Below are 15,598 nucleotides of genomic sequence, written 5' to 3' on the forward strand. Positions count from 1 at the left end.
TTGATGTATCTGGTATTACTGTGTAGTGTTGATGTATCTGGTATTACTGTGTGGTGTTGTTGTATCTGGTATTACTGTGTGGTGTTGATGTATCTGGTATTACTGTGTGGTGTTGATGTATCTGGTATTACTGTGTGGTGTTGTTGTATCTGGTATTACTGTGTAGTGTTGATGTATCTGGTATTACTGTGTGGTGTTGATGTATCTGGTATTACTGTGTGGTGTTGTTGTATCTGGTATTACTGTGTAGTGTTGATGTATCTGGTATTACTGTGTGGTGTTGATGTATCTGGTATTACTGTGTGGTGTTGATGTATCTGGTATTACTGTGAGGTGTTGATGTATCTGGTATTACTGTGTAGTGTTGATGTATCTGGTATTACTGTGTGGTGTTGTTGTATCTGGTATTACTGTGAGGTGTTGATGTATCTGGTATTACTGTGTAGTGTTGATGTATCTGGTATTACTGTGTAGTGTTGATGTATCTGGTATTACTGTGTGGTGTTGATGTATCTGGTATTACTGTGTGGTGTTGATGTATCTGGTATTACTGTGTGGTGTTGATGTATCTGGTATTACTGTGTGGTGTTGATGTATCTGGTATTACTGCGTGGAGTTGATGTATCTGGTATTACTGCGTGGTGTTGATGTATCTGGTATTACTGCGTGGTGTTGATGTATCTTGTATTACTGTGTGGTGTTGATGTATCTAGTATTACTGCGTGGTGTTGATGTATCTGGTATTACTGTGTGGTGTTGATGTATCTAGTATTACTGCGTGGTGTTGATGTATCTGGTATTACTGTGTGGTGTTGATGTATCTGGTATTACTGTGTGGTGTTGATGTATCTGGTATTACTGTGAGGTGTTGATGTATCTGGTATTACTGTGTGATGTTGATGTATCAGGTATTACTGTGTGGTGTTGATGTATCTGGTATTACTGTGTGGTGTTGTATCTGGTATTACTGTGAGGTGTTTATGTATCTGGTATTACTGTGTGGTGTTGATGTATCTGGTATTACTGTGTGGTGGTGTTGTATCTGGTATTACTATGAGGTGTTGATGTATCTGGTATTACTGTGATGTTGATGTATCTGGTATTACTGTGTGGTGGTGTTGTATCTGGTATTACTGTGTGGTGTTGATGTATCTGGTATTACTGTGTGGTGGTGTTGTATCTGGTATTACGGTGTGGTGGTGTTGTATCTGGTATTACTGTGAGGTGTTGATGTATCTGGTATTACTGTGATGATGTATCTGGTATTACTGTGTGGTGGTGTTGTATCTGGTATTACTGTGAGGTGTTGATGTATCTGGTATTACTGTGATGTTGATGTATCTGGTATTACTGTGTTGTGGTGTTGTATCTGGTATTACTGTGTGGTGGTGTTGTATCTGGTATTACTGCGTGGTGTTGATGTATCTGGTATTACTGCGTGGTGTTGATGTATCTGGTATTACTGTGTGGTGGTGTTGTATCTGGTATTACTGTGAGGTGTTGATGTATCTGGTATTACTGTGATGTTGATGTATCTGGTATTACTGTGTGGTGTTGATGTATCTGGTATTACTGTGTGGTGGTGTTGTATCTGGTATTACTGTGTGGTGGTGTTGTATCTGGTATTACTGTGTGGTGGTGTTGTATCTGGTATTACTGTGAGGTGTTGATGTATCTGGTATTACTGTGATGTTGATGTATCTGGTATTACTGTATGGTGGTGTTGTATCTGGTATTACTGTGTGGTGGTGTTGTATCTGGTATTACTGTGTGGTGGTGTTGTATCTGGTATTACTGTGTGGTGGTGTTGTATCTGGTATTACTGTGAGGTGTTGATGTATCTGGTATTACTGTGATGTTGATGTATCTGGTATTACTGTGTGGTGGTGTTGTATCTGGTATTACTGTGTGGTGGTGTTGTATCTGGTATTACTGTGTGGTGTTGATGTATCTGGTATTACTGTGTAGTGTTGATGTATCTGGTATTACTGTGTGGTGTTGTTGTATCTGGTATTACTGTGTGGTGTTGATGTATCTGGTATTACTGTGTGGTGTTGATGTATCTGGTATTACTGTGTGGTGTTGTTGTATCTGGTATTACTGTGTAGTGTTGATGTATCTGGTATTACTGTGTGGTGTTGATGTATCTGGTATTACTGTGTGGTGTTGTTGTATCTGGTATTACTGTGTAGTGTTGATGTATCTGGTATTACTGTGTGGTGTTGATGTATCTGGTATTACTGTGTGGTGTTGATGTATCTGGTATTACTGTGAGGTGTTGATGTATCTGGTATTACTGTGTAGTGTTGATGTATCTGGTATTACTGTGTGGTGTTTTTGTATCTGGTATTACTGTGAGGTGTTGATGTATCTGGTATTACTGTGTAGTGTTGATGTATCTGGTATTACTGTGTAGTGTTGATGTATCTGGTATTACTGTGTGGTGTTGATGTATCTGGTATTACTGTGTGGTGTTGATGTATCTGGTATTACTGTGTGGTGTTGATGTATCTGGTATTACTGTGTGGTGTTGATGTATCTGGTATTACTGCGTGGTGTTGATGTATCTGGTATTACTGCGTGGTGTTGATGTATCTGGTATTACTGCGTGGTGTTGATGTATCTGGTATTACTGCGTGGTGTTGATGTATCTGGTATTACTGTGTGGTGTTGATGTATCTAGTATTACTGCGTGGTGTTGATGTATCTGGTATTACTGTGTGGTGTTGATGTATCTAGTATTACTGCGTGGTGTTGATGTATCTGGTATTACTGTGTGGTGTTGATGTATCTGGTATTACTGTGTGGTGTTGATGTATCTGGTATTACTGTGAGGTGTTGATGTATCTGGTATTACTGTGTGATGTTGATGTATCTGGTATTACTGTGTGGTGTTGATGTATCTGGTATTACTGTGTGGTGGTGTTGTATCTGGTATTACTGTGAGGTGTTTATGTATCTGGTATTACTGTGTGGTGTTGATGTATCTGGTATTACTGTGTGGTGTTGTATCTGGTATTACTGTGAGGTGTTGATGTATCTGGTATTACTGTGAGGTGTTGATGTATCTGGTATTACTGTGATGTTGATGTATCTGGTATTACTGTGTGGTGGTGTTGTATCTGGTATTACTGTGTGGTGTTGATGTATCTGGTATTACTGTGTGGTGGTGTTGTATCTGGTATTACTGTGTGGTGGTGTTGTATCTGGTATTACTGTGAGGTGTTGATGTATCTGGTATTACTGTGATGATGTATCTGGTATTACTGTGTGGTGGTGTTGTATCTGGTATTACTGTGAGGTGTTGATGTATCTGGTATTACTGTGATGTTGATGTATCTGGTATTACTGTGTTGTGGTGTTGTATCTGGTATTACTGTGTGGTGGTGTTGTATCTGGTATTACTGCGTGGTGTTGATGTATCTGGTATTACTGTGTGGTGGTGTTGTATCTGGTATTACTGTGAGGTGTTGATGTATCTGGTATTACTGTGATGTTGATGTATCTGGTATTACTGTGTGGTGTTGATGTATCTGGTATTACTGTGTGGTGGTGTTGTATCTGGTATTACTGTGTGGTGGTGTTGTATCTGGTATTACTGTGTGGTGGTGTTGTATCTGGTATTACTGTGTGGTGGTGTTGTATCTGGTATTACTGTGAGGTGTTGATGTATCTGGTATTACTGTGATGTTGATGTATCTGGTATTACTGTGTGGTGGTGTTGTATCTGGTATTACTGTGTGGCGGTGTTGTATCTGGTATTACTGTGTGGTGGTGTTGTATCTGGTATTACTGTGTGGTGGTGTTGTATCTGGTATTACTGTGAGGTGTTGATGTATCTGGTATTACTGTGATGATGTATCTGGTATTACTGTGTGGTGGTGTTGTATCTGGTATTACTGTGTGGTGGTGTTGTATCTGGTATTACTGTGTGGTGGTGTTGTATCTGGTATTACTGTGTGGTGGTATTGTATCTGGTATTACTGTGAGGTGTTGATGTATCTGGTATTACTGTGATGTTGATGTATCTGGTATTACTGTGTGGTGGTGTTGTATCTGGTATTACTGTGTGGTGTTGTTGTATCTGGTATTACTGTGTGGTGTTGATGTATCTGGTATTACTGTGTGGTGTTGTATCTGGTATTACTGTGTGGTGGTGTTGTATCTGGTATTACTGTGTGGTGTTGATGTATCTGGTATTACTGTGTGGTGTTGATGTATCTGGTATTACTGTGTGGTGTTGATGTATCTGGTATTACTGTGTGGTGTTGATGTATCTGGTATTACTGTGTGGTGTTGATGTATCTGGTATTACTGTGTGGTGTTGATGTATCTGGTATTACTGTGTGGTGTTGATGTATCTGGTATTACTGTGTGGTGTTGATGATATTGTCTGGTATCATTGATACTGTGGAACAATTCTTCACCGTGGAACAATTCTGCACTGTGGAACAATTCTGCATTGTGGAACAATTCTACACCGTGGAACAATTCTACACCGTGGAACAATTCTTCACCGTGGAACAATTCTACACCGTGGAACAATTCTACACTGTGGAACAATTCTTCACCGTGGAACAATTCTACACCGTGGAACAATTCTGTACTGTGGAACAATTCTACACCGTGGAACAATTCTACACCGTGGAACAATTCTAAACTGTGGAACAATTCTACACTGGAACAATTCTACACCGTGGAACAATTCTACACCGTGGAACAATTCTACACTGTGGAACAATTCTACACCGTGGAACAATTCAACACCGTGGAACAATTCTACACCGTGGAAAAATTCTACACTGGAACAATTCTACACCGTGGAACAATTCTACACCGTGGAACAATTCTGCACTGTGGAACAATTCATGGTTGACATGGCATATATGAAATGTCTTAAATGAACAGCCTATCATCATTATCAAGGCTTCCTTGAAATGGTATATGTGAAATTCCTTAAATCAAGGACCCTTACCAGCAACAAGGCACGCCTTGATAGACCCTAATTTCAAGGCTACCCAGATCTCTACGCAGTTTAACTCTTACGCTCACGGTAATACGCCAGCCCACAGGCGTCTCCCCTCGGTTAAATGCAAATTTCTCTCAGTGCTCTGATCCTCTCTAAATCCTACTCGCCTCATTCCCAAAGTGGCTCGGGAAAAAATCTTGAAGTGCCTTAGTCTGACAGCTGTTGTACACCTGACAGTGCAAACTATATCCGTGACTTGTATTTTAAAGCTGCTGTCTGACAGCCCTTCAAACTTTTAATATGTGGAGCGATATATATATATATATATATATATATATATATATATATATATATATATATATATATATATATATATATATATATATATATATATATATATATATATATATATATATATATATATATATATATATATATAATATATATATATATATATATATATATATATATATATATATATATATATATATATATATATATATATATATATATTGTGACCACGAACGAGTGGTATTGATCAATAACACTGCACTAGCCAAGGACTCGAACCCATGCTGCTTTGGCCTGCCTCATGGTGGGCGTAAACACATGACGCCTTATCCACTGAGCCACTCGTTCGTGGTCACAATAATATAAAATACTGCCCGGTGAACTAGTACAACAAACAGGGACTAGAATAAAATTAGCCTAGAGTCATCCACACCATCGTGTGTCCTTGGGTTAGGAGTACCATATCCAGTTCCGCTGGATGCCCTACTCTTAAGGATCGTATGGTTCAGTGGATTAAGGCGTCATGTGTTTTCGCCCACCATGAGGCAGGCCAAAGCAGCATGGGTTCGAGTCCTTGGCTAGTGCAGTGTTGTTATTGATATATATATATATATATATATATATATATATATATATATATATATATATATATATATATATATATATTAATTAGCACATCGACCGATTCCCACCAAGGCAGGGTGGCCCGAAAAAGAAAAACTTTCACCATCATTCACTCCATCACTGTCTTGCCAGAAGAGTGCTTTACACTACAGTTATAAAACTGCAACATTAACACCCGTCCTTCAGAGTGCAGGCACTGTACTTCCCATCTCCAGGACTCAAGTCCGGCCTGCCGGTTTCCCTGAACCCCTTCATAAATGTTACTTTGCTCACACTCCAACAGCACGTCAAATATTAAAAGCCATTTGTCTCCATTCATTCTTACCAAATTCGCTCACGCATGCTTGCTGGAAGTCCAAGCCCCCTCGCACACAAAACCTCCTTATATATATATATATATATATATATATATATATATATATATATATATATATATATATATATATATATATATATATATATATATATATATATATATATATATATATATATATATATATATATATATATATATATGCACACACCCACACATGTCGTAACTTTTATTCCCTCTTTACGTCTCTGTGTCGCAGGTTTTCATCTCCGAAGTTTTTGGTCTTTAAAATGACCTAAAACGCACTAATAAACGAGGTAAAAATTTTGAGCCAATGTTAAAAATCTTAGGGAGAAAATCCCAGCGAAATGATGCTTAACATGACCTTTAAATCCCTATGCATGACTCCGTGGCACTGACCTTTGGCACTGACCTTTGGCACTGACCTTTGGCACCGTGCCCTTGACTTTTGTCAGAGTATCTCTGATCTATAGTAATCTTTTTTATTTTTTTTTACAGTTTTAACCTTATGTGAAGTGGGTGAGTACAGTCAGTCTGCGGCCGGAGGTTCAAGCCTGCAACACTATTGCTATATTTCAAATTTAGATTGAAAAAGGATCAATTAATCGTGTTGTTCAGTATTAATGAATATATATATATATATATATATATATATATATATATATATATATATATATATATTTGTGTGTGTGTGTGTGTGTGTGTGTGTGTGTGTGTGTGTGTGTGTTTGTTAAAAGAATTTCTTAAAATCCATTGCAAAAACTTAGTTCACTTTTGTTAAAATACTTTAACACAAAAAAAATGCTACATCTCCCACTGATACCATAATTCGCTTGCCAAATTCCTTCACTTTCTGTCAAAATCTTTTACACCTGACTTGTCGTGAACCTTCTTCCCTTTGCCGGATTCCTTTTGACACGCAGTCTAATTCCTTTTCTCCACTATCAAAATGTTTCGCCCCTCGTACCGGAATTCCCCAGCTGTGTCTCACGTCTCAGCGTCTCCGGGTTTTCCAAATAGTATCATATATCTCAATGAGCGCTGCAGGGAAATTAATCACGCTAATGAGAGGTTGTAATTCTTTTTTGCTTTCTCAAGGCGAAAACCCACACGGCCAGCTGATTATACTTCCGTCTGGTTCACACCGTCAAATTACGTCCACCTCCAATTGCCGCAAGAAATTTGTAGCTCTGACGTCCTCCAGCTTGCTATGCTTACTTTGAGCTCTAATAACAAGATTATAATTCCAAGAAAAGGCACAATACCGTGACTGGAACGATACGCAAATACATATCTAGCTTATGTTCTTATGTTCTCTTGCAGTGCTCTCCTTGCTTTGTATTTGACTGGCTCTTCTTCCTTATTTCCCACTTCTACCACTACCACTATTACTACCTCTTCTTCTACTACTACTACTACAACTACTGATGAAATTAAGACATGTGCGGCGTCTGGTTGTCTTTGTTGTGGACGTTTCGCCATCCAGTGGCTGGCTGGATGGCGAAGGGTCTACGATGGGGATGCCCGGGTGTTGTGCATGTGTCTTAATTTCATCTTGTCAGTATTATATACAATTCCTGTACTACTACTACTACTACTACTACTACTACTACTACTGCCACCACCTCTTCCTGCCTATATTTAGCCGTCCTGCTCCCCCTCTGGTTAGTGTGACTTTGTCAATGGTCCAAGTCGGACCGAAACGTCGTCGTAAGCTCCTCTCTTTTATGTGCGGGTTATTTGTGTATTATAATTCCGTCTGGGTCGAGTTATAATCGTACCGAAAGTTCATGTTCACTTACTATCTCATTTCTCTATTTTTAAGTCTGGTATGATGTGATTTCATGATGTGATAGTAACTTAAAGTGATGTCAGGATGTCCTCACGATAGGACGGAGAATGTGATGAATGGTTTGAAAAACCGACAAGTTGAAGATTGAGACACTTATGCAGCATATGGGAATCTTTATTCAGGAAACGTTTCGCCACACAGTGGCTTCATCAGTCCAATACAAAGAGGAAGGCGTAAGGAGAGGAGGAGAATGAGGTAATCAGTCCCTCAACCTGGAGTCGATGTGTTCAGTCCATCAATCTTGAAGAATGTACAGCATAGGGCCGTAGACGTGGCTTATATACTGTAGTGAGGTGACGTGAAGCAGACGGAGGCGGGGTCATAGTGGTACCATCCACTAGTCGAAGTAGGTCTTCGTCCAAAGGTTGAACAAGTGTTGAAGAATTCTTTGTAACAAGATCCCATGATGCTGCAGTGTCTGACAGTTGTGATGAATGGTTTGAAAAACCGACAAGTTGAAGATTGAGACACTTATGCAGCATATGGGAATCTTTATTCAGGAAACTTCAACCTACACAAATTTTTCACTTATATACAAGTAAGTTCAATGTTTTTCTTGACTACCATCTTGGAAAACCAGATGAAGGGAATACTGGGCAGTAACTTGACACTGTCTTAAGACAAATTAAAATTGACAGGAGTGTGATGAAGAGAAATGTTGCAAAGCTTTCACTGGGAGAACGTTTCTCTCAGTGTAAACCTTTTTCAAGTCACGACAAACCTCTACGCAGAGATAAAAGGCCATAGCAAAATAAGCATTTTCTTTTCTTGGCTATTGTTTTCAATATTCTAATTGAATCCAGCTTCCAGCATCCCCAGGGCGCCACTATCATCTGGTTACAAAGTAATATTCTTATCCAGGAGCTACAATATTCTAAGATCTTAATTGCCAAGTATCGTTGTATCCCTTAATTACAGAAGTGTTCTCTCTATGGATATCTCATGTTAAGAGAACTAAACCTTTGGAAAAAAAAACAGAGGAGATATAATTACAACATACAAGATAGATTATTCGTAGATTTTTGTAAAATGTATATTCTTGCAGGAGGTTACTTAAATGTTTGTTAGATGTATATGGCTTAATTTATATCTCTCTTTTAAAAATGGAATAATCCTGTTAGAAGATAATGAAAGTGTTTATATTTCTGCCTAAAATTGTTAAGCTTACAGAAATAGGTCATTTTGAGTTGCTTATCTTTCTTTTATACAGGTAAATTTACAGGGCATAAACAAGTATTAACTATAACAAAACCTCGGTTCACAAAAACTCAATTGTCTCCAGCAAATCTCGACTGACAGATGTTTCCAGGTTGATGGACTGATTACCTCGAACTTCTACTCTCCTTACCCATTTCTACTTTGTATTGGACTGATGAGGCCACTGTGTGGCGAAACGTTTCTTCAATAAAGATTCCCATGTGTTGCATAAGTGTCTCAATTCTTCAAATCTCAACTCACTGTGCCCTGCCACCGAGATACATTTAATAACCTCAACAAATTGACCAATATAATCACGTTCTGCCGTAGTAGGGAGGCAGGGAGAGTAGCAGGGAGGCAGGGAGAGTAGCAGGGAGGCAGGGAGAGTAGCAGGGAGGCAGGGAGAGTAGCAGGGAGGCAGGGAGAGTAGCAGGGAGAGTAGCAGGGAGGCAGGGAGAGTAGCAGGGAGGCAGGGAGAGTAGCAGGGAGGCAGGGAGAGTAGCAGGGAGGCAGGGAGAGTAGCAGGGAGGCAGGGAGAGTAGCAGGGAGGCAGGGAGAGTAGCAGGGACGCAGGGAGAGTAGCAGGGACGCAGGGAGTGTAGAAGGGAGGCAGGGAGAGTAGCAGGGAGGCAGGGAGAGTAGCAGGGAGGCAGGGAGAGTAGCAGAGAGGCAGGGAGAGTAGCAGGGAGGCAGGGAGAGTAGCAGGGAGGCAGGGAGAGTAGCAGGGAGGCAGGGAGAGTAGCAGGGAGGCAGTGAGAGTAGCAGGGAGGCAGGGAGAGTAGCAGGGAGGCAGGGAGAGTAGCAGGGAGGCAGGGAGAGTAGCAGGGAGGCAGGGAGAGTAGCAGGGAGGCAGGGAGAGTAGCAGAGAGGCAGAGGCAGGGAGGCAGGGAGAGTAGCAGGGAGGCAGGGAGAGTAGCAGAGAGGCAGGGAGAGTAGCAGAGAGGCAGGGAGAGTAGCAGGGAGGCAGGGAGAGTAGCAGGGAGGCAGGGAGAGTAGCAGGGAGGCAGGGAGGCAGGGAGAGTAGCAGGGAGGCAGGGAGACAGGGAGAGTAGCAGGGAGGCAGGGAGAGTAGCAGGGAGGCAGGGAGAGTAGCATGGGGGCAGGGAGAGTAGCAGGGAGAGTAGCAGGGAGGCAGGGAGAGTAGCAGGGATGCAGGGAGAGTAGCAGGGAGAGTAGCAGGGAGGCAGGGAGAGTAGCAGGGAGGCAGGGAGAGTAGCAGGGAAGCAGGGACAGTAGCAGGGAAGCAGGGAGAGTAGCAGGGAGGCAGGGAGAGTAGCAGGGAGGCAGGTAGAGTAGCAGGGAGGCAGGGAGAGTAGCAGAGAGGCAGGGAGAGTAGCGGGGAGGCAGGGAGAGTAGCAGGGAGAGTAGCAGGGAGGCAGGGAGAGTAGCAGAGAGGCAGGGAGAGTAGCGGGGAGGCAGGGAGAGTAGCAGGGAGGCAGGGAGTGTAGCAGGGAGGCAGGGAGTGTAGCAGGGAGGCAAGGAGTGTAACAGGGAGGCAGGAAGAACAGCAGGGAGGGAGTGCGAGTAGCACAGAGACAGGGAGAGGAGGAAGGAGGGAGAGAGAGTAGTAGGCAGGCAGGAAGAGTAGGAGGGAGGCAGGGAGTGTACCAGGGAGGCAGGGAGTGTACCAGGGAGGCAGGGAGTGAAGCAGGGAGGCAGGGAGTGTAGCAGGGAAGCAGGGATTGTAAATGGGAGACAGGGAGAGTAGCAGGGAGGCAGGGAGAGTAGCAGGGAGGCAGGGAGGCAGGGAGAGTAGCAGGGAGGCAGGGAGAGTAGCGGGGAGACAGGGAGAGTAGCAGGGAGGCAGGGAGAGTAGCAGGGAGGCAGGGAGAGTAGCAGGGAGGCAGGGAGAGTAGCAGGGAGGCAGGGAGAGTAGCAGGGAGGCAGGGAGAGTAGCAGGGAAGCAGGGAGAGTAGCAGGGAGGCAGGGAGAGTAGCAGGGAGGCAGGGAGAGTAGCAGGGAGGCAGGGGGACTAGCAGGAAATCAGGGACAGTAACAGAGGCTTAACCCTAAGACAAACTGTCACCTCCGTAAGTCATCCAAGACAGACGATTAATACCCAGCAACATAATTACTGTTGGGTCAACAGGGACAACAGAAAAGTAAGACAAATATTCAACAGTTGGGTACTTTTACTGTTGAGTGAAGAGTTTCGTCTATACAGTGGGTTTCTTCAGTCAGGTGATAAGCTTCCCCTACTGTATAGACGTGACAGTTCAGTAAAGACGAAAGATATCCAATTGTTGCACACGTGTCTTAACCGATGCAATAAGATCACGGTAAACAGGTGATATCACAATATGCAGAACGGCCACTGAAAAAAATAGTGAAATTCCAAGCGATTTCGTGACTTCTCACATTATCAAGGAAATTTTTCGGTGAGAGAAATCACAAAAACGCTTGAAATTTCACTATTTTTCCACAGTGGTTGTTCTGCACACGTCTCTTTAAGCATCAAGTTACAAGTATGGTATTCCATTGCTGTAATAATTATACTTTATATATTAAGAAATCACTTTAATTACTTTAACTAATGACACACCTCTGTCTTAAACACACTTACCACAAATAGATTACTAATGGCTCTTAGGATATTACAATTTGATGCTATTATTAGCATTATTTATCTTACTAATCTTAGCGCAAGAAACACGTACCTTTAACGGACCCCTAATGGTCCGAAAGTATCCAACTGTTATAGTTTTTTACAGTAATAATAATATTAATGATAATGATGATTTGTACAAGTACATGTTCAACTTATACAGACCATAGCTGACATCAATGTCATACTACTGTATAGAAAACCCTTGTTATGCACAGCATTTCGGGCAAATTAGGTCAATTTTGTCCTCAGGATGCGACCCATACCAGTCGACTTACACCCAGGTACTGTTTTACTGCTAGGTGAACAGGGACAACAGGTGTCGTAAGGAAACACGTCATAGTGTTTCCGCCCGTACCGGTGATCAAATCACGGACCTCAGTGTGTGAACTGATACACTTAAATGGCAAAGAAAGTGGTACAGGGGCCTCTGTCTGGCGATCTCCCCACCACCGTCCAAATGCATACTAATGGTAGAGGAGGATTGATGCTAGAGATATGATATATAATTAAAACAGTGATGTTTTAATGACAAGATTGATGATGGAGTTACTTATAAAAAAAACACCGGTGTTTGTCTAAAACGAGGGTCTCATCTTCCATAAAAAGCTGCTTGTTGTGCGTGTTTTACACTACATATCTGATATGACTGAACGTTCAGTGTTCAGTAATCTCGAGAGATTCACAGTCAGCTTCGAATTCAAAGAGATGAATCTAGACCGCATTTCGGACGGCATTTCGATACGTCTTCAATTGTCGATAATCGCCTAGAATGGACAGGAACCTCACTAAAGTATGCCAGGGATGGGGTTCACTTATCTAGGTGTGGGGTGGGAGCACTGGCCAACGCAGTGGAGGGAGCTGTTAAGTCTTTGAACTAGGAATAGTTAGTGGTTTTGGGTTTTTGAGTGAACTGTGATGGAATATGTTCGCAAAATTTGAACAGCTTCTGTTCCCACTGTGACGTAGAACAGCAGCATGTTGTTGATGTATCAGATATTGAATAAAATACACAAGCTGCTTTTCCTATCTTTCTAACTGCTTCAAGACTATCCTACATTCTGTTTGTCTCCAGGACTTCGAAACATCCTGTCTCCAGGCCTCCACCACATCCTCTCTGTCTCCTAGACTACAGCACATCCTGTCTCCTAGACTCCACCACATCCTGTCTGTCTCCAAGACTACACCACATCCTGTCTGTCTCCAAGACTGCACCACAACCCCGTCTTCAAGACTATATCACATCCTATCTCCAAGACTCCACCACATCCTGTCTGTCTCCAAGACTACACCATAATCCTGTCTGTCTCCTAGACTCTACCACATCCCATCTTTTCATCTCCAAGACTCCACTTCATCCACTCTCCGTAACTCCACAACCCTTCCTCTTCCCTCTTAAACCAAATACCAAGAAGAGTAATTCCGAAACTCATTTAGCAGTGATTAATTATCTACCTTCCCCTTACAGATGGTTTTCCTTAACAAACCTTATCTAATCCCCTTCAGCCTCCTCTTTCACGTCAAGGCTCCTGGAAGATGTCGTTAACAACAAAGGGATTGATTTGTACAATCAAATTAAAGAGATAGGAAGCCTTTCTGGCTGAGTTCTTTCTTGACCAACGTTCAAAGTGGACTTTCTTAATTATTTCAAGCGTTATGCTATCTAAATCTAAATGAAAAATTTTGATTCCTCTGATTTCTACCATCAATGAATTGGAATATTTCAACGTTGATACAAATAATAGTAATGGTATCTAAGTCTCGAATCACAATGAAATCCTATTTTATATTATATATATATATATATATATATATATATATATATATATATATATATATATATATATATATATATATATATATATATATATATATATTCAACAAGTCGGCCGTCTCCCACCGAGGCAGGGTGACCCAAAGAGAAAGAAAATCCCCAAAAAGAAAATACTTTCATCATTTAACACTTTCACCTCACTCACACATAATCACTGTTTTTGCAGAGGTGACCAGAATACAACAGTTTAGAAGTATATACGAGATGGGAAGTACAGTGTCTACATTGAAGGAGGAGTGTTAATGTTGCAGTTTTGTAACTGTAGTGTAAAGCATCCCTCTGGCAAGACAGTGATGATCAGTCCTGTATAGTAGAGACAGTGTGTGGAAACCTTTAGTTGAATGAGATGGGGTCTAGAAGCCCTTTTCTGGAGTTCTTGCATAAACCCCTTTTCCTATTTCCACTTTTCTTCTGCCTACCCTTTCCACCTTTTTTTCCCACTTTGTCTTTGCCCTTTCCCCGTCCCTCCAGCTCCTGGTTTGCAAGACCCAATGTTGAGAGCATTACAGCATCCGCTCCTTGCCCTCTTCAGGGTCAATATCTGGTGAATTTCGATATCACCCGTGAGAGTTCGGGCAGGTGGTCGGTCCAAGGATGAAGACTTGTCTTGGCGAATGTTTTTTCCGTCTTCCTCCAGCTTTAAATTTACAGAATTACATCTGGTATCCTCTCTTAGGTCTTCGTAAAGAAAAAGAACAGCGCTAAGGAACTAAATTATCTCCTCTAACATCTCAGTATTTTTTTTCACTTCGAGGTGAACAGGTGAAGATCTATGAATTATTTTATAATATATATGACCTTATAGGTAGTAGGTTGGTAGACAGCAACCACCCAGGGAGGTACTACCGTCCTGCCAAATGAGTGTAAAACGAAAGCCTATAATTGTTTTACATGATGGTAGGATTGCTGGTGTCTTTTTTTCTGTCTCATAAACATGCAAGATTACAGGTATGTCTTGCTACTTCTACTTACACTTAGGTCACACTACACATACATGTACACATTTATTTATACACACTCATCTGAGTTTTCTTTGATTTTATCTTAATAGTTCTTGGTCTTATTACTTTTCCTTTTATATCCATGGGGAAGTGGAATAAGAATCTTTCCTCCGTAAGCCATGCGTGTTGTAAAAGTCAACTAAAATGCCGGGAACAATGGGCTAGTAACCCCTTTTCCTGTAAAGATTACTAAAAAGAATAAGAAGAAAATTGTCAAAGTGGGAAGTCTGAATGTGCGTGGATGTTGTGCAGATGAGAAGAAAGAGATGATTGTGGATGTTATGAATGAGAAGAAGCTGGATGTCCTGGCTTTAAGTGAAACAAAGCTGAAGGGGGTGGGAGAGTTTCAATGGAGAGGAATAAATGGGATTAGGTCAGGGGTTTCAAATAGAGTTAGAGTTAAAGAAGGAGTAGCAATAATGTTGAAGGATAAGCTATGGCAGGAAAAGAGGGACTATAAATGTATTAATTCAAGGATTATGTGGAGTAAAATAAAGATTGGATGTGAAAAGTGGGTTATAATAAGCGTGTATGCACCTGGAGAAGAGAGAAGTGTAGAGGAGAGAGATTTTGGGAAATGTTGAGTGAATGCGTGGGGAGTTTTGAATCAAGTTTGAGAATAATGGTGGTTGGGGATTTCAATGCTAAAGTGGGCAAAAATGTTATGGAGGGAGTAGTAGGTAAATTTGGGGTGCCAGGGGTAAATGTAAATGGGGAGCCTTTAATTGAGCTATGTGTAGAAAGAAATTTGGTAATAAGTAATACATATTTTATGAAAAAGAGGATAAATAAATATACAAGGTATGATGTAGCACGTAATGAAAGTAGTTTATTAGATTATGTATTGGTGGATAAAAGGTTGATGGGTAGGCTCCAGGATGTACATGTTTA

The sequence above is a fragment of the Cherax quadricarinatus genome, chromosome 85 (genome assembly GCF_038502225.1).
Source record: "Cherax quadricarinatus isolate ZL_2023a chromosome 85, ASM3850222v1, whole genome shotgun sequence".
Taxonomy (NCBI): Eukaryota; Metazoa; Arthropoda; class Malacostraca; order Decapoda; family Parastacidae; genus Cherax; species Cherax quadricarinatus.